Source organism: Triticum dicoccoides, chromosome 4A, assembly GCF_002162155.2.
Source record: "Triticum dicoccoides isolate Atlit2015 ecotype Zavitan chromosome 4A, WEW_v2.0, whole genome shotgun sequence".
NCBI lineage: Eukaryota > Viridiplantae > Streptophyta > Magnoliopsida > Poales > Poaceae > Triticum > Triticum dicoccoides.
Genome location: NC_041386.1, coordinates 576,300,656 through 576,321,048, shown reverse-complemented (window position 1 = coordinate 576,321,048; position 20,393 = coordinate 576,300,656).

The window sequence follows — 20,393 nt, the reverse complement described above, 5'->3', positions numbered from 1 at the left end:
AGGAAGAGCGTGACGTGGCAAAAGCCCGTCCTGCATTCTATCAACAGCGGGCTCGAACAAACCAAAGCAGAGAAGTACGGGCCAAAAATTACAATGTTGGCGAATTAGTTATACGCCTGCCGGACAAGAAAAAGGACAAACTCAAGCCCAAGTGGGAAGGTCCCTTCATAATTGACCAAGTCCTGACTGGTGGAGCGTACCGCCTGTGAGATGCATCGGATAACCGACTCGAGCCGAACCCATGGAACGCAGCCCGTCTCCGAAGATTCTATGCCTAGCGCCGGACTCTGTGTTCGTCTCCTTCCTTTGTCCATTTTTTATATACTTTTTGTCTTACATTTCTCTCCTTCTCCTCTCTCTCTCTCTTATAGCCTTTAAAGGCTCATAAAGTGACACGCTATCCGCGCTCATTAAACCTGGGGGCTTCTTTAAACAGAAGCTTATTTATACGGGCTTCATGCCCAACACATGTGTCACACTTCCGCATGTACCTTTTATTCACCATTATATGCATCAATATGACTTAAGTTTTGGCCAAGCTGGGTTGCCTGGCTCCTGTGCTTACCCCTACGTTCCCGATTGTTCGGCTAGGTGATAAAGGGAGCACCTCTGCGATTGTTACTGCCGGGTCAGCCGGATGTGTACCTCAGACTGGGTGAAGCCGAAAGCTAGCGTTCTTAAGGGAATATTCGGTCGGTGAACTAAAGATGATCTTTTTCCCACTTATTTATCTATACGCCCCCAGATGCTTTTCCTGCGTCTCTTTTCGCAGAATGGACATGCACTTTAGGGCATGCCTCCCAGGGAAAGGAACCCCTAACGGAACTATTCTCCCTGGAAGATGTTTCTTACTAACCATGTAATATAACATAACTAGTTGGGCACTTGTCTGTTCAAGCACTAATGACCCCTACGCCTGGTCTCCATGCATACCCCGGTTCTTATATAACTGCGAGGGTATTCGGACACACTCCGAACCGTCAGGTCCCGAGGTTGAAGCAAAAAGGTCGGCCATGACAAACGATCTACAATCCGGCTAGAAGGCATTACACATGTCAATTAAAATTACATAGTCAATCTGACTGATTGTATTCCTCTTCAATACCATCTAACAGGCTGTCTAGCTTACAGTCCTGTTGGGAATACTTTGCGGCCAATTCTACTTGGCCGTATACTAAGCTCACAGGGATCTCCTTCCCATCGGGCCCCACGGGTCCGACCTCGGCCATGTGGTTTGGATCAGCCTTCGTGTACCGTGTCTTCACCATGGCCCAGGCCTCCCTGGCGCCTTGACGGCAGGCCAACATCTTCCACAATCGGAAGCGCCGCCGCGCTCCCTTCAGCTTCTCTACAAGCTCTCCAAGTCCTTCGGGCATGGAGACGGATGGCTACAAGGCCTAGGCGACGCCTTGCATCACCTGCCGAACTCGCTCGTGAAGTTGTAAGAGCTCGGGAAGAAGGTCACCCGTAGAACCGGGCATTTCCTCTGCAGGACGACCTGTTAGCATACCTACAGACATTACTCTGTTAGTCGACTTCCTCACCAAACTCTTTTTTCAAAGTTTGTTTAAAGCACTTACTAAATATGCCGCGTCGAAGCCGCTGATTCTCCTTAACGGGGTCCAACAGCTGGGCACGAACATCCTTCAGTTCAATGCCCAGCTTGGTGTTGGCATCTTGGAGATCGTTCTTCTCCCGCCTCACCTTTGTCAGCACGCTCTCACCAGCCTTCAGCTGGCGTCGGAGTTGTTGCTCTTCCGGATTTAATTCGGCGCCATCTGCAATTTCATTTGTTAGATTTGCACCCACGCCGCACTTCGCAAGATACTTATCTTTCAAAGCGTATATTACCAGAGGGGGTCTCCTTGGGATCCCCTACCGCGGCTAGTGCGGCCTCAAGTTGGGCTTTGCACTCTTCCAGCTCCTGGGACAGTACGGTATTCTTTTCTGTAAGAACCTACGTAACAAATGATCCTTAAATCAGTTATTCTAACTGTTTCAAGTCTCGGGGGCTACTGGTATATATATAATTACCAAAATTTTCTTACCCGTATGTCTTTTACATATTGCTCCATGGCTCTGGCTAGACCATTTTGAGCGGCACGGAGGTACGCATCTCCCGAATTGAAGGCATCCAATGCCTCTTGGGAGAAACAAGCGTCGCGAAGAACTATCCGGCGACGCCTGTGGTTCATGGGACTCTCCACCTCGGAATTGGTGGCAGACAGCCTGTCCGCATCCTCTGTCGGAGGAGCGTCTGGTGCGCGCCTTGTGTTCGCCTCCGCTTCTGGACCAGGCTTTGGAGCCTGGCTGGTGGAGGCGCGATTGGCAACCTCTCCGGATATAGTCCGGCGAGGTCTCTTCGTCCTGAAGAGAACACGAGCGTTAATATGCCTTGAAGGAATAACACCTGGGAATAAGATGGCGCGCTATACCTTTGCGCCGACGTCTCAGTCTGGAAAGCACTTCTTTTCAGCCTGCGGGGCCTTGCCGCCCCTCATTGGCTAGACACTGCAGGCTTGGCCTCCCGTCTCAAGGACCTCCCCTGCAAAACACGGTTGTCATACGGCAATCGAAAACACGCGAGGATAGATCCCTTTTCAAAGTGCTGGGACTTCGGTCTCAGTTACGTGTGAGGCTGGGAGTAGCCCTGGGTAATCGGCCGTAATGGCCACCAAGGCGTTGTCCTTGCTCAATTGATGAAACACCCCATCAATCAGCTCCACAGATAAGTCCGGATCCTCTTGAGAGGCCGGGTCGAGGGACCGTCCCGGATCCTCAGGTTGTGGAGGAGGGTTGTTTATTTCTTTAACAGCCTGGCGCAGTTCCTACGTTGAAGTCGTTAGACTGAATATTTAACGATGGGAATATAAAACGGATGGGCAAGTAAAAGTGTCCACTTACCCAACTTGGGGAATTGTACACAGAAAATCCACCCTGTGGGTTGACGCGGAGAAATTCCTCCTCTTCTCCCTTGTACAAAGCGGACAAGGTCTTTATTAGAGCGGCAGCCGAATCCGGCCCCTTACGGCCGTGGCGGGTGGCGTCGTCCTCCCCGTTGAAGTCCCACATGAGGTGGCCTCTATACTGAAGCAGCTGCACCCCTCGCATGATGCATGCGGCCATGACCCCGATCATGGTCAGTCCGGAATGAGCTAACAATCTTATCCGGCCTATCAGGTAAAGAACGTCCTTGTCACTTTCCCTCTGAGGGCTTCGTGGACGCCAGCTTACGCGCTTCTTTAGGGGAGCACTGTCGAACTCAGGGAGGCCGATCCGGACAGGATCCGGCAGCGGGACGTCCTCTATATAAAACCATTCCAAAGGCCAGTCCTTGGACGCCTTCTTTGGGCTTCCAGATAGATATCCGGTCCCAGCGATGCACCACACTTCGGCTCTGCCCACTTGATATATTGACCCCTTCTAAGAACGGGGCACAAGGCAGAATAGCCTTTTCCACAGCGCGAAATGAGCCTCGCAGCCCAAAAACAGCTCGCAAAGGGCTATGAAGCCCGCGATATGCAATATGGAGGCAGGCGTGAGGTTGTGCAGCTGGAGGCCATAGAACTCCAGGAGCCCCCGAAGAAACGGATGAATTGGAAATCCGAGCCCTCTTATTAAGTAAGGGACAAGGCATACCCGCTCTCCTTTGGAGGGATTGGGGGTGCTCTCCGCTTGCTCTCCGCCATTATAGGTGGCAAGTCCGGCTCGAACCGGGACCATATAAGCCGGGGGGAGAAATCCCTTGGTCTGGAGCGTCACTAGCTCGCTGTGCGGGACGAAGCATCTCTCCCAATCTCCAGGCTGAGGGCTATAAGGGCGAGAGGAGGAGCTGCGGCGGCCGGCCATGATAGAATGGACCTCTGTCGGATACGCTCTGATGAATACTCACGGAGGGGAGAAGGTGTGGTTTGGATCTAAATCCTCGCCCCGTTAAATAGGCGGCTCATTCACGCGGCTAGGGGTGTAAATGTAAAAACACTCTGACTTTTCGTATTCGTTTGACACGTGGAAGATGGCCATTATTGGGCATAGAAGCCAAGGAGCGCTACATTTACAAGAAATCGGACATTATTCAATAGGTACATAGAATTTGGAGGAGAACCCGCCTTGCAATGCCGAAGACAATCTGCGCGCCGGACTTGTCGTCATTGAAGCCTAGTTCGGGGGCTACTGAGGGAGTCCTGGATTAGGGGGTGTCCGGATAGCTGGACTATACCTTCGGCCGGACTCCTGGACTATGAAGATACAAGATTGAAGGCTTCGTCCCGTGTCCGGAAGGGACTTTCCTTGGCGTGGAAGGCAAGCTTGGCGATACGGATATGTAGACCTCCTACCATTGTAACCGACTCTGTGTAACCCTAGCCCTCTCCGGTGTCTATATAAACCGGAGGGTTTTAGTCCGTAGGAACAACAATCATACCATAGGCTACCTTCTAGGGTTTAGCCTCTTTGATCTCGTGGTAGATCTACTCTTGTACTACCCATATCATCAATATCAATCAAGCAGGACGTAGGGTTTTACCTCCATCAAGAGGGCCCGAACCTGGGTAAAACATTGTGTCCCCTGCCTCCTGTTACCATCCGGCCTAGACGCATAGTTCGGGACCCCCTACCCGAGATCCGCCGGTTTTGAGACCGACAAACACCGTGAAGAAGAATTGCCTAGTAAGGATGAAATTATTGGTCTTGCTTCTATTGCCGTACCTCCTAGTGATCCTTTAGAACAATATTTGCTAGACCATGAGAATGATATGTTTATGAATGAAAGAAGGGAAATAGATGAAGTATTCTTTAAACGGGAACCTATTCTAAAACACAATTTGCCTGTTGAAATCCTAGGGGATCCCCCTCCACCTAAGGGTGATCCCGTGTTTGAGCTTAAACCGTTGCCTGATAATCTTAAATATGCTTATCTTGATGAAAAGAAGATATATCTTGTTATTATTAGTGCTAACCTTTCAGAGCATGAAGAAGAAAGATTATTGAAAACTCTGAAGAAGCACCGTGCTGCTATTGGATATACTCTTGATGATCTTAAGGGCATTAGTCCCACTCTATGTCAACATAAAATAAATTTGGAAGCAGATGCCAAACCAGTTCGTGATCCTCGACGACGTTTGAATCCTAAAATGAAACAAGTGGTAAGAAAAGAAATACTAAAGCTTCTAGAGGTAGGTATAAATTATCCCGTTGCTGATAGTCAGTGGGTAAGTCATGTTCATTGTGTCCCTAAGAAGGGAGGTATTACTGTTGTTCCTAATGATAAAGATGAATTGATTCCACAAAGAATTATTACAGGTTATAGGATGGTAATTGATTTCCGCAAATTAAATAAGGCTACTAAGAAAGATCATTACCCCTTACCTTTTATCGATCAAATGCTAGAAAGATTATGCAAACATACACATTACTGCTTTCTAGATGGTTATTCTGGTTTCTCTCAAATACCTGTGTCGGCTAAAGATCAATCAAAGACTACTTTTACATACCCTTTTGGTACTTTTGCTTATAGACGTATGCCTTTTGGTTTATGTAATGCACCTGCTACCTTTCAAAGATGCATGATGGCTATATTCTCTGACTTTTGTGAAAAGATTTGTGAGGTTTTCATGGACGACTTTTCCGTCTATGGATCTTCTTTTGATGATTGCTTGAGCAATCTTGATCGAGTTTTGCAGAGATGTGAAGAAACTAATCTTGTCTTGAATTGGGAAAAGTGCCACTTTATGGTTAATGAAGGTATTGTCTTGGGGCATAAAGTTTCTGAAAGAGGTATTGAAGTTGATAATGCCAAGGTTGATGCTATTGAAAAGATGCCATGTCCCAAGGACATCAAAGGTATAAGAAGTTTCCTTGGTCACCCCGGATTTTATAGGAGGTTCATTAAGGACTTCTCAAAAATTTCTCGGCCTCTGACTAACTTATTACAAAAAGATATACCATTTGTCTTTGATGATGATTGCGTAGAAGCATTTGAAATACTTAGGAAAGCATTAGTCTCTGCACCTATTGTTCAGCCACCTGATTGGAATTTACCCTTTGAAATTATGTGTGATGCTAGCGATTATGTTGTAGGTGTTGTTTTAGGGCAAAGAGTTGATAAGAAATTAAATGTTATCCATTATGCTAGTAAGACCCTAGACAATGCTCAAAGAAATTATGCTACTACTGAAAAAGAACTTTTAGCAGTTGTATTTGCTTGTGATAAGTTCAGACCTTATATTGTTGATTCTAAAGTAACTATCCACACTGATCATGCTGCTATTAAATATCTTATGGAGAAGAAAGATGCTAAACCTAGACTTATTAGATGGGTTCTCTTGCTGCAAGAATTTGATTTGCATATTGTTGATAGAAAAGGAGCTGAGAACCCCGTTGCAGACAACTTATCTAGGTTAGAGAATGTTCTTGATGACCCACTACCTATTGAAGATAGCTTTCCTAATGAACAATTAAATGTCATAAGTACTTCTCGTAGTACCCCTTGGTATGCTGATTATGCTAATTACATAGTTGCTAAATTTATACCACCTAGCTTCACATACCAACAAAAGAAAAAGTTCTTCTATGATTTGAGACATTACTTTTGGGATGACCCACATCTATATAAAGAAGGAGTAGATGGTGTTATTAGATGTTGTGTACCTGAGCATGAACAGGAACAGATCCTATGCAAGTGCCACTCCAAAACTTATGGAGGACACCACACGGGAGATAGAACTGCACATAAGGTATTGCAATCCGGTTTTTATTGGCCTACTCTCTTCAAGGATGCCTGTAAGTTTGTCCTATCTTGTGATGAATGTCAAAGAATTGGTAATATTAGTAGACGTCAAGAAATGCCTATGAATTATTCACTTGTTATTGAACCGTTTGATGTTTGGGGCTTTGATTATATGGGACCCTTTCCTGCCTCTAATGGATATACACATATCTTAGTTGATGTTGATTACGTTACTAAGTGGGTAGAAGCTATTCCAACTAGTAGTGCTGATCATAACACTTCTATTAAAATGCTTAAAGAAGTTATTTTTTCGAGGTTTGGAGTCCCTAGATATTTAATGACCGATGGTGGTTCACATTTTATTCATGGTGCTTTCCGTAAAATGCTTGCTAAATATGACTTCAATCATAGAATTGCATCTTCGTATCGCCCACAGTCTAGTGGTCAAGTAGAATTGAGTAATAGAGAACTCAAATTAATTTTGCAAAAGACTGTCAATAGGTCTAGAAAGAATTGTTCCAAGAAACTTGATGATGCATTATGGGCCTATAGAACTGCATACAAAAATCCTATGGGTATGTCTCCGTATAAAATGGTATATGGAAAAGCATGTCACTTACCTCTTGAACTACAACATAAGGCATATTGGGCTATTAAAGAGATCAACTATGATTTCAAACTTGCCGGTGAAAAGAGGTTATTTGATATTAGCTCACTTGATGAATGGAGAACCCAAGCTTATGAAAATGCCAAGTTGTTTAAAGAAAAGGTTAAAAGATGGCATGCCAAAAGGATACAAAAGCGTGAGTTTAATGTAGGTGATCATGTATTGCTATACAACTCTCGTTTAAGATTTTTTGCAGGTAAACTTCTCTCTAAATGGGAAGGCCCCTATGTTATCGAGGAGGTCTATCGTTCTGGTGCCATAAAAATCAACAACTTCGAAGGCACAAATCCGAAGGTGGTAAACGGTCAAAGAATCAAACATTATATCTCAGGTAATCCCATAAATGATGAAACCAATATTATTGAAACCGTAACCCCGGAGGAATACATAAGGGACACTTTCCAGAATGTTTCAGACTCCGAAAAGGAATAGGTATGTGGTATGGTAAGTAAACCGATTCCAAAACAGTTTTTAAGGCAATATTTCTCTGTTTTGGAATATTTAGAAAAATAGAAAATTAAGTAGCAGTCCGGGAAGGACACGAGGGCCCCATGAGGGTGGAGGGCGCGCCCCCTACCTCGTGAGCACCTCGTGTGCCTTCCGGACTCTATTTTCTTGCACGATGCGTATTTTGGTCGGTAAAAATTCGTTATATATTCTCCCGAAGGTTTTGACTCCCGTATCACGCAATTATCCTCTGTTTTTGTTTTGAGCTGTCCCGCTGCAGATTAGATCAACATGTCTTCCCAGGATTCGGAAGGAGAAAGCTATGTGGGTGATTACTTAGCTAATCCTAAAGTCTATGGAGATGTGGAGCACGATGGTTGGACCATGGAGGAAGAAGAGGACTATGAACCCAATGGGAAGGAGGAGACGAGCTCAGATGAAGATGAAGCCCCATTACCTCAACCTGGGGATATGCACGTGGAGTTCAAAAAGTCAAGTCTCCCTGATAGTGTAAACAAACCAAAATTCGAGTTTATCCCTTTTCGTCTCTTGCAGGAAAATAAGCAGGACCTATGCAAAAAGATATTAACCCTGGAGTGGGAGATTGATGATCTGAGGGATCAAAATGCCGTCCTCAAGCGTAAATTAAGGGAGAAGTCTATGCCATCAACTAAGTCTACATCACCTCCATCTTCACCAACCAAGGAGATATAATAATATGGGTATGGGCACTCCCCTTGGCAACCGCCAAGCTTGGGGGAGGTGCCCCGGTATCGTATCACAATCACAACTCTTATCTTTACCGTTTTCCTTAGTTCGATCCTATTAGTAGTATTTTGATCTAGTAGAATAAAGTTTATGGCATGATCTAGTTTTGAGTTTTTCCTTATGATCTCTCTATGTAATCGAGTCCGTGAGCTATATAATAAAGATTAGTGTTGAGTCAAGGGCTTGATTTTCTTGCTATGATCTTGGGTGAATAAAAGAAAAGAGAAAAAGAATAAGAAGAAACAAAAGTTCATATTGATCTTATTGATAGTAATGACTTCACATAGAAAGAGTGTGACGATTAAAAGTTGTTGGGAGTTGGCAGACAAAGCTTTGGTTATCGTTGCAATTAGTAGGAAGTAATAAGGAAAGAGAGGTTTCACATATAAATATACTATTATTGACATCTTTTATGATTGGGAGCACTCATCAAAATATGACATGCTAAAGAGTTGATGTTGGACAAGGAAGACAACGTAATGGGTTATGTTTTCTTATATCTGAGATAAAGTATGTTGTCATGGATCATCCAACATGTTGAGCTTGACTTTCCCCCTCTTGCTAGCCAAATTCTCAGCACCAAGTAGAGATACTACTTGTGCTTCCAAATACCCTTAAACCAGTTTTTCCATGAGAGTCCACCATATCTACCTATGGATTGAGTAAGATCCTTCAAGTAAGTTGTCATCGGTGCAAAGAAATAAGAATTTCTCTAAATATGTATGATTAGTGTGTGAGAAATAAGCTTTATACGATCTTGTGATGTGGAAATAATAAAAGCGACGGACTACATAATAAAGGTTCATATCACAAGGGGCAATATAAAGTGACGTTCTTTCGCATTAAGATTTTGTGCATCCAACCATAAAAGCGCACAACAACCTCTACTTCCCTCTGCGAAGGGCCTATCTTTTATTATTATCTTCTACCTTATGCAAGTGTCATGGTGATCTTCATCTCTCCCTTTTTCATTTTATCCTTTGGCAAGCCCAGCATGTTGGAAAGATCTTGATAGATATATCTAATTGGATGTAGGGGGCATGAGTTATTATTGTTGACATTACCCTCGGGGTAAAAGGTTGTGGGGTGAAACTATAAGTCCCTATCTTTCTCTGTGTCCGATTAAAACTCCGTAACCACAAGTATTGCGGGAGTGTTAGCAATTATGAAGGACTAGATGATAGTTGAGTATGTGGACTTGCTTTTTAGCTCTGACATAGACTCTTTCTGATGTTATGATAAATTGCAATTGCTTCAATGACTGAGGTTATAGTTTGTTGGTTCTCAATAAGGTTTCTGATTCATACTTTTGCATTGTGAATAGATCATCACTTGAACATAAGTAATCATATGACAATATCTATATATGTTGCTGTTATGAGAATAATCATGATGCCTTCATGTCCGTATTTTATTTTTATTGACACCTCTACCTCTAAACATGGGGACATATTTATTGTTATCGGCTTTCGCTTGAGGACAAGCGAGGTCTAAGCTTGGGGGAGTTGATACGTCCATTTTGCATCATGCTTTTATATCGATATTTATTGCATTATGGGCTGTTATTTCACATTATGTCACAATACTTATGGCTATTCTCTCTTATTTTACAAGGTTTACATAAGGAGGGAGAATGCCGGCAGCTGGAATTCTGGACTGGAAAAGGAGCAAATATTAGAGACCTATTCTGCACAACTCCAAAAGTCCTGAAACTCCATGGAATACCTTATAATAAATAATGAAAAATCCTCGCCAAAGATGAAGACCAGGGGGCCCACACCCTATCCACGAGGGTGGGGGCGCCCCTCCCCTAGGGCGCGCCCCCTACCTCGTGGGCCCCCTAGTGGTTCTCCGATGACCATCTTCTGCTATATGAAGTCTTTCATTGAGAAAAAAACCAGAAGCAACCTTTCGGGACGAAACTCCGCCGCCACGAGGCGGAACCTTGGCGGAACCAATCTAGGGCTCCGGCAGAGCTATTCTGCCGGGGAAACTTCCCTCCCGGAGGGGGAAATCGTCGCCATCATCATCACCAACGCTCCTCTCATCGGGAGAGGGCAATCTCCATCAACATCTTCATCAGCACCATCTCATCTCAAAACCCTAGTTCATCTCTTGTATCCAATTCTTGTCTCCAAGTCCGGGATTGGTGCTAGTAGGTTGCTAGTAGTGTTAATTACTCCTTGTAGTTGATGCTAGTTGGTTTAATTGGTGGAAGATCATATGTTCAGATCCTTTATGTATATTATTACCCCTCTGATTATGAACATGAATATGCTTTGTGAGTAGTTATGTTTGTTCCCGAGGACAAGGGAGAAGTCTTGCTATTAATAGTCATGTGAATTTGGTATTCATTCGATATTTTGATGAGATGTATGTTGTCTAGCCTCTAGTGGTGTTATGTGAATGTCGACTACATAACACTTCACCATTATTTGGGCCTAGAGGAAGGCATTGGGAAGTAATAAGTATATGATGGGTTGCTAGAGTGACAGAAGCTTAAACCCTAGTTTATGCGTTGCTTCATAAGGGGCTGATTTGGATCCATATGTTTCATGCTATGGTTAGGTTTACCTTAATACTTTTGTTGTAGTTGCGGATGCTTGCAATACAGGTTAATCACAAGTGGGATGCTTGTTCAAGTAAGAACAGCACCCAAGCACCGGTCCACCCACATGTCAAATTATCAAAGTACCGAACGCGAATCATATGAACCTGATGAAAACTAGCTTGACGATATTCCCATGTGTCCTCGGGAGCGTTTTTCCTTATATAAGAGTTTGTCCAGGCTTGTCCTTTGCTACAAAAAGGATTGGGCCACCTTGCTGCACTTTATTTACTTTTGTTACTCATTGCTCGTTACAAATTATCTTATCACAAAACTATCTGTTACCACTTATTTCAGTACTTGCAGAGAATACCTTGCTGAAAACCGCTTATCATTTCCTTCTGCTCCTCGTTGGGTTCGACACTCTTACTTATCGAAAGGACTACGATAGATCCCCTATACTTGTGGGTCATCACTAAACACTATGTGCAGACATGGTGAGAGATGCCACTACATGTCACGGTTGTAGACCAGCAATTGTATAGGAGCACATCTAACAGTAAAACTTAATGTATTTCTTGATTCAACTTTATGCAAAAGTTAAGGAACCAATAAAAGATGAGTGTTTACACGGTTGCATATAAATCTAATTAATTCAAGATGCACATCAAGGAGACAGCATGCAAAAGAAAAATTAGATCATGTACACCGGGATTCAGCGTCATGAAGAAACATAAGACTACTTATTTGACAGGGTTCGTAAATCTATATATGAAATGTTAGTTTGAAGTTAACTGCAATGCAAATAGATCTACATGGAGAGAGGTAATTCTCCTGGACAGTGCTACCTCTTGAGCTTGCGTTGGTTTTCCCCGAAGAGGAAGGGATGATGCAGCAAAGTAGCATAAGTATTTCCCTCAGTTTTTGAGAACCAAGGTATCAATCCAGTAGGAGGCCATGCTCAAGTCCCTCGTACCTGCACAAAATGATAGCTACTCGCAACCGACGTGATTAGGGGTTGTCAATCCCTTCACGGTCACTTACGAGAGTGAGATCTGATAGATGTAATATTTTTGGTATTTTTGGTATAGAGATGCAAAGTAAAAAAGTGAAGGCAAAGTAAAAAGCAAAACAAGATTAAAGTGATGGAGATTGATATGATGAGAATAGACCCGGGGGCCATAGGTTTCACTAGTGGCTTCTCTCAAGAGCATAAGTATTCTACGGTGGGTGAACAAATTACTGTTGAGCAATTGACATAATTGAGCATAGTTATGAGAATATCTAGGCATGATCATGTATATAGGCATCACGTCCGTGACAAGTAGACCGAAACAATTTTGCATCTACTACTATTACTCCACTCATCGACCACTATCCAGCATGCATCTAGAGTATTAAGTTAAAATAGAGTAACGCCTTAAGCAAGATGACATGATGTAGAGAGATAAATTCATGCAATATGAAATAAACCCCATCTTGTTATCCTCGATAGCAACGATGCAATACGTGCCTTGCTGCCCCTTCTGTCACTGGGAAAGGACACCGCAAGATCGAACCCAAAGCTAAGCACTTCTCCCATGGCAAGAACTACCAATCTAGTTGGCCAAACCAAACGGATAATTCGAAGAGACTTGCAAAGATAACCAATCATACATAAAAGAATTCAGAGAAGATTCAAATATTATTCATAGATAGACTTGATCATAAACCCACAATTCATCGGTCTCAACAAACACACCGCAAAAAGAAGATTGCATCGAATAGATCTCCACAAGAGAGGGGGAGAACTTTGTATTGAAATCCAAAAAGAGAGAAGAAGCCATCTAGCTACTAACTATGGACACACAGGTCTGAGGTAAACTACTCACACTTCATCGGAGAGGCTATGGTGATGTAGAAGCCCTCCGTGATGACGACCCTCTCCGGTGGAGCTCCAGAACAGGCCCTAAGATGGGATCTCGTGGATACAGAAAGTTGCGGCGGTGGAATTAGGTTTTGGCTCCTATTCTGATCATTTGGGGGTACTTAGGTATATATAGGAGGAAGGAGTACGTCGGTGGAGCTCCGAGGGGCCCACGAGGCAGGGGGCGCGCCCCCCACCCTCGTGACCGCCTCTCTGATGCCTTGGCGTAGGGTCCAAGTCTCCTGGATCACGTTCGGTGAGAAAATCACGTTCCCGAAGGTTTCATTCCGTTTGGACTCCGTTTGATATTCCGTTTCTTCAAAACACTGAAATAGGCAAAAAACAGCAATTCTGGGCTGGGCCTCCAGTTAATAGGTTAGTCCCAAAAATAATATAAAAGTATAAAATAAAGCCCAATATAGTCCAAAACAGTAGATAATATAGCATGGAGCAATCAAAAATTATAGATACATTGGAGACGTATCAGACAGCTGCATCATAGGCTCATAGTAAATCACAACATTGTTACTTGACTGAAGTGAAACACCATTTGTAGGCATTAAAGGAATGATACATGAATTTGTAGGCATTAAAGGAATGAGACCTGAAGCTAAAACACCATCATACGCTCATACTAAATCACAACATTGTTACTTGACTGAAGTGAAACATCATTGAAGAGGTTTCAGCTTCTTACTTTGTGGAGTGAAGAAGACAATCGTCAAGTCTTGATTTAAGAGAAAAATTAAATTGATAACATGAGGATTCCACTATTGTTTGAAAAAGGTCACAAGCTTCGCACTTGTTACATTTCTTCTTCAACTCTGTAGTCTTGACCTTTAGCTGCAGCCCCTTGTTGTTGGCATTCCTCCCTTTGCTTCTTCCGTTGGGTCTTCTTATATGTATCCACAATGCCTTTATATCCTCCTTCTCTCTCTACAAGAAAATATATCGCCGTGATTTAATCAGAATCATGTGCCATTTGACAAAAAATGATTTGCAGTTAACTTATAGCCAACAAATCCTCACTTAGTCCAACCAACCACTGCAATCGTACCATAAGCGTAAGAAAAATGAAAATAAAGAATATTAGGAATCCCATATCCTAGGGTGATCGTTGTTGGTATCGAGGATAATTGTGTCAATTGCATCTTAGGGAATCAACTCGAATGAAGTCATAGAGGTCGAGCATAATCCATATCAGCCTTCTAATACCCGATCCCGTAGGTTGAAACGTTCAGCAAGATTTCATTGGATGTAAGTACCATGATCTAACAGTTTACAAAATTCAGCAATATTTCATAGATTGAAATGGTAGGCTATTCATCTAAAAAATTAGCAGAGGAGGATATAGTAGAGGAGTTGCTGATGAAGCTATGTACCTAGGGTAGGGTCATGGACCTGTCCTAGCTGCCCTACCCAAGGACATCTCAAGAAGAAATCACCTTTCAATCGACTTGGAGGTGTTCCACTCGACAGACTCGAAGACACTCGACCAAGAAGCAATCACTCGACCAAGATCCAACCACTCGACGGCCAGGAGACCTAAAAGCACTCCGCACGCTAACGGTCGGTTATTAAGTAGCTTTTATGGTCATCATAGCACTTTATTAGAGGCATTACCAGTAACGCCCGACCTTAATGTATTTAAAACCCTGCACAACTGAGGGCCGGAGGGGTCCGGCGAACTCTATATAAGCCACCCCCCTCCTCAGTGTAAAGGGTTCGCACCCCTGTAATTCATACACGCATAATCCAGTCGACCGCCTACGGGCTCCGAGACGTAGGGCTATTACTTCCTCCGAGAAGGGCCTGAACTCGTAAACCTCGTGTGCTTACAACTTCTCCATAGCTAAGATCTTGCCTCTCCATACCTACCCCCCTACATTACTGTCAGACTTAGAACCACGACAGTTGGCGCCCACCGTGGGGCCGGTGTTTTAGCGATTTGTTGGAGGAGTTGCGATCTTTTCCGATCCAAATCATCATGGTTTTTGGCGGAGTTTTGGTGGAGGGCCGCGAGATCCATCTCGGCGCGCTCACGTTCATCGCCGACGACTCCGCTTGGCTTCAGGAGGCTCTGCTCGACGTGGACGCACTCCCTATCCGCGGGGCAACGCACTTTCACGCGTGCGTCCGCGGCGTCCTCTTGCAGCAACCGTCGACCCACTATCGGTCGGCTCCTGTGTTGTCCTCCCTCCCTGTTTCCCGCCAGCGCAAGCGCTCCGGTCGGTCGAGACTTCAGCGGTGGGTGAGACACGCAATGGCATGCCAGTCGGCCACCCCTCAAGTCACGGCGATCGAGCCCGGCGAATCCCTCTACGGCCTGTTCGACCTGTCGACTGGCTCCGCAGAGACCGCATCCGAGTTCGACAGCAGTGATCCGGCGGCGGAGGTTCTGATGGTCGATGGACCGCCCAGTCCTCTCGGTTTTCCCCGCACCGACGGAGGCGCAGGTGGAGGTGACCCGTCGTGTCCCCATGAGGATCTCCCCGAGCCTCTCACGTCGCTGCAGAGAGAAGAACTTCATCGCCGGAACATGGATGCACTGCACACTCCTATCGTTGGAGAAACCCCCGAGGCTCGTGCCTTGGAGGATGCGCGCCTGGCAAACTTGGCCGAGCACACTCGACTAGAGAACCTCCAGCGAGCACTCGACAAGCATGCGCGACAACGGGTTCCAGAATCTAGTCGACGTCAGCTCTTTCCGCCCCCGCAGGTATATCGAACTCCGATTCATAATTTAGCAGCTGCAGCCCGTATAGCAGAGTCGATTTAGCCTTCCCAGTCGGAGGCTGGCAGAGGCTTGCTGCAGATCAGAGCGTTACTCCAGGCAGCAGGAGACCAGAATTCCGTTGTTTCTCAGTCACGAAACAGGATTCATAGCAGATCCATTGCTGTAGACACAGTCCAGTCAGCTCATAGCCCAAGATCGCCCCCGAGGCGTGAGGGACGTGGGGACCAGCGTAATCAGTACGGGAACCGTGAGCAGTATGATCACCGATCCGATTGTGACGATCAACGTCGAGTGCCCACCCCTCCCCCGAGGAGCGGGTCGTATGTGCCTCGACAGTAGGATGACAGGCGCCCTCATAGTGTTGGGCGAAGGATTCCAGTTGACCCCAGGGAACCAGGCTTTGATGCGAGATCCATTCTCGTTCAAGGTTTGGTCGACAGGAACAAAGCTCACCGAGAAGGTCACGACAGATATGCACCTACCAGCAGCAGAGTACATGTTTCGGGGCCAGAGTGCTTTAGTAGGGCCATCAGGGCCGCTGTGATTCCTCCCAACTTCAGGTTGGCGACTGGAGTCAGTAAGTTCACTGGTGAGTCCAAGCCCGATACTTGGCTTGAAGACTACCGAGTGGCCGTCCAGATTGGTGGTGGCAATGATGAAGTGGCCATGAAGCACCTGCCTCTCATGTTGGAGGGCTTGGCCAGAGCGTGGCTGAATCAGTTAGCACCCAGCAGCATTTACACTTGGGAAGATCTCGCCCGAGTGTTTGTCACCACATTTGAAGGAACATGCAAGCGACCGACAGGGCTGACGGAACTGCGGTCTTGCGTGTAGAAGCCGAATGAAACTTTTAGGGATTACATCCAGAGATGGATCACGTTACATCACACGGTAGAGAATGTGCCTGACCACCAAGCAGTCTGTGCCTTCAAAGAAGGCGTCGAGTACAGAGAACTGAATCTGAAATTCGGTCGAACCGGAGATATGTCTCTGAATCGGATGATGGAGATTGCCACCAAGTACGCTAATGGTGAAGATGAGGATCGACTCAGGAGTGGCAAGCTCAAGTCAGTCGCTCAAGAAACCGGAGGGAATTCCAATCGGAAACAGAAGCGGAAAGCCGAGCCAGGTGCTCCTGGGGAAGCCTTGGCTGTAACTCAAGGAAAGTTTAAGGGGAAACCCAAAGGACCTTGGAACCCCAAGAAAGTTAAAGACCAAGATGGAAATGATGTGTTGGATTTGCCATGTCACATCCACACCAAGAAAGATGAAGAGGGTAATTTCATTTACCCGAAACATACCACTCGACAGTGTCGGCTCTTGATCCAGCAGTTCCAGGGCAAGCAACCCAAAGATAAGGAAAAGGAGTCGGACAAAGCTGAGGACAAGGAAGACAGTGATGATGGATATCCCCAGGTCAATTCCACCCTGATGATTTTTGCTGATGTTGAAAGCAAAAGTCGACTGGAAGTTATCAACCGTGAGGTGAATATGGCTGCTCCGGCAACACCCAGTTATCTGAAGTGGTCTTAGACTGCCATCACATTCGACCAGTCCGATCACCCAACGCACATTGCCACCCCTGGGAGGCAAGCTTTGGTGGTCGACCCAGTTGTTGAAGGCACTCGACTGACCAAAGCCTTGATGGATGGTGGCAGTGGTTTGAACATACTGTATGTTGAGACATTGAAAGGGATGGGCATTCCGATGTCTAGACTCAGTACCAGCAACATGAGTTTCCATGGAGTCATTCCTGGAAAGAAGGCTGAGTCACTCGGCCAGATTGCTCTTGATGTGGTTTTCGGTGATTCCAAGAATTACCGCAAAGAAAAGTTGACGTTCGAAGTTGTAGATTTCCAGAGTGCTTATCACGCTATTTTGGGCAGGCCGGCTTATGCACGCTTCATGGCTCGACCATGTTATGTGTATCTCAAATTGAAGATGCATGGCCCCAAAGGTGTGATCACTGTTACGAGCAATCAGAAGAAAGCAGAAGAGTGTTTTCAGAAAGGTTCAAAGATCGCTGGTGCTCAGATGGCAGTGGTGGAGCTACAGGAATACCAGAAGATTGCAGACCCAAGTGATTTATTGCGAGCCAAGAAGCCCGCTACAGAATCAGCTTTTCAGTCGTCTGGCGAAACGAAGCCGACTCACATTCACCGGCCGATCCCAGTGCCGCTCCGACTCATATCTCAACAACACTCGACTCCAAATAGGAAGAAGTGCTCATCCAGTTCCTCCGTGAGAACTGGAACATTTTCGCATGGAAGCCTTTTGACATGCCGGGTGTTCCCAGGGGGCTGGCTGAGCACCGCCTACAAGTCGACTCAAAAGTAAAACCTGTCAAAGAACATCTCCAACGGTCCGCCGTCCAGAAGAGAAAGGCTATTGGCGAGGAGGTGGCTCGGCTCTTAGCAGCGGAGTTCATACGAGAGATCTACCACTCCGAGTGGCTCGCCAACGTTGTCATGGTCCCGAAGAAGGACAAGTCACTTTGCATGTGCATTGACTTTAAACATATCAATCGGGACTGCCCGAAAGATCATTTTCCTCTCCCCCGTATCGACCAGATAGTCGACTCGACTGCGGGATGTGAGCGACTGTCTTTTTTAGACGCCTATTCCGGGTACCATCAGATCCGTCTGTATGGACCTGACGAGATCAAAACAGCTTTCATCACTCCATTTGGGTGCTTCTGTTATGTTACCATGCCGTTCGGCCTCAAGAACGCCGGAGCCACATTCATGAGGATGATTCAGAAGTGTCTGCTCACTCAAATCAGTCGGAATGTGGAAGCGTACATGGATGATATTGTGGTCAAGTCACGGAAGGGTTCCGACCTGCTGACTGACCTTGCTGAAACCTTTGCCAACCTCAGGAGGTATGATATCAAGCTTAATCCATCAAAGTGCACATTCGGAGTTCCTGGTGGAAAGCTACTTGGTTTTCTCGTTTCCGAACGGGGAATCGACGCCAATCCAGAAAAAGTCGGTACTATACTCCGAATGAAAAGTCCTGTGCGAGTGCACGACGTCTAGAAGCTTACTGGTTGCTTGGCCGCTTTAAGTCGATTCATCTCTCGTCTCGGTGAAAAGGCATTGCCTCTTTACCGATTGATGAAGAAGTCCGACAAGTTCGAGTGGACTCCTGAAGCTGATGCAGTGTTTGTAGAGCTCAAAGCTCCGCTCTCCACCCAGCCGGTGCTTGCTGCCCCAATCAGCAAAGAGCCTTTGCTGCTTTACATCGCAGCCGCGGAACAAGTCGTTAGTACGGTACTTACGGTCGAGCGAGAAGAAGAAGGAAAAGCCTTCAAAATTCAGCGCCCAGTATATTATATTTCTGAAGTTTTGAACCCGTCGAAGCAAAGATATCCTCATTATCATAAGCTTGTATATGGGATTTATATGACCACAAAGAAGGTTTCTCACTACTTCTCTGATCATTCCATTACAGTCGTCAGCGACGCTCCATTGTCAGAGATCCTGCATAACAGAGATGCAACTGGTCGAGTGGAAAAATGGGCGATTGAACTCCTTCCTCTAGATATCAAGTTTGAGGCAAAGAAAGCTATCAAGTCCCAGGCAATAGCAGATTTCGTCGCCGAGTGGATTGAACAGCAACTATCGACTCAGGTTCACTCGGAGCATCGGACCATGTTCTTCGACGGTTCCAAAATGCTGAATGGTTCCGGTGCCGGGGTGGTATTGGTCTCCCCTCGAGGAGATAAGCTCGGATATGTTCTTCAAATCCACTTTGATTCCTCCAATAACGAGGCGGAATATGAAGTACTTTTATATGGGTTGCGCATGGCCATTTCACTCGGCGTCTGTCGCCTCATGGTCTATGGCGACTCAGATTTGGTGGTTAATCAGGTGATGAAGGAGTGGGACGTCAGAAGTCCAGCCATGACTGGTTATTGCAATGCAGTGAGAAAGCTGGAGAAGAAATTCGAGGGGTTAGAACTTCATCACATACCCCGACTGAAAAATCAAGCAGCCGATGATTTGGCGAAAATAGGTTCCAAAAGAGAAGCCATTCCCAGCAATGTGTTTTTGGAACACATCCACACACCATCAGTTCAGGAGGATCCCTTCACTGAAGAAGCCCCGCAGCCAAAAAGTGCCATGGATCCGACTGAAGTTGAAGTTCCAACTGTGGTCGACCTGGTCATGGAAGTCTTGGTCCTCACTCCTGACTGGACAATACCGTACATCGCGTACATCCTAAGGAAAGAACTCCCAGAGGACGAAGAAGAGGCTCGACAGATCATCCGTCGATCCAAGGCCTTTACAGTCATAAAGGGATAGCTGTATAGAGAAAGCGCGACTCGAGTCAGTAAGAAGTGTATAACACCAGAAGAAGGTCAGATGATCCTTGATGATATCCACTCGGGGACCTGTGGTCATCATGCGTCCTCTCGGACCATTGTGGCTAAAGCATACCGAGCGAGATTCTACTGGCCAAGAGCAAATGAAATGGCGGAAGAGATAGTCGACAAGTGTGAAGGATGTCAGTTTTACTCCAACGTGTCGCACAAGCCCGCGTCAGCCCTGAAAACCATTCCACTCGTCTGGCCCTTCGCCGTTTGGGGAC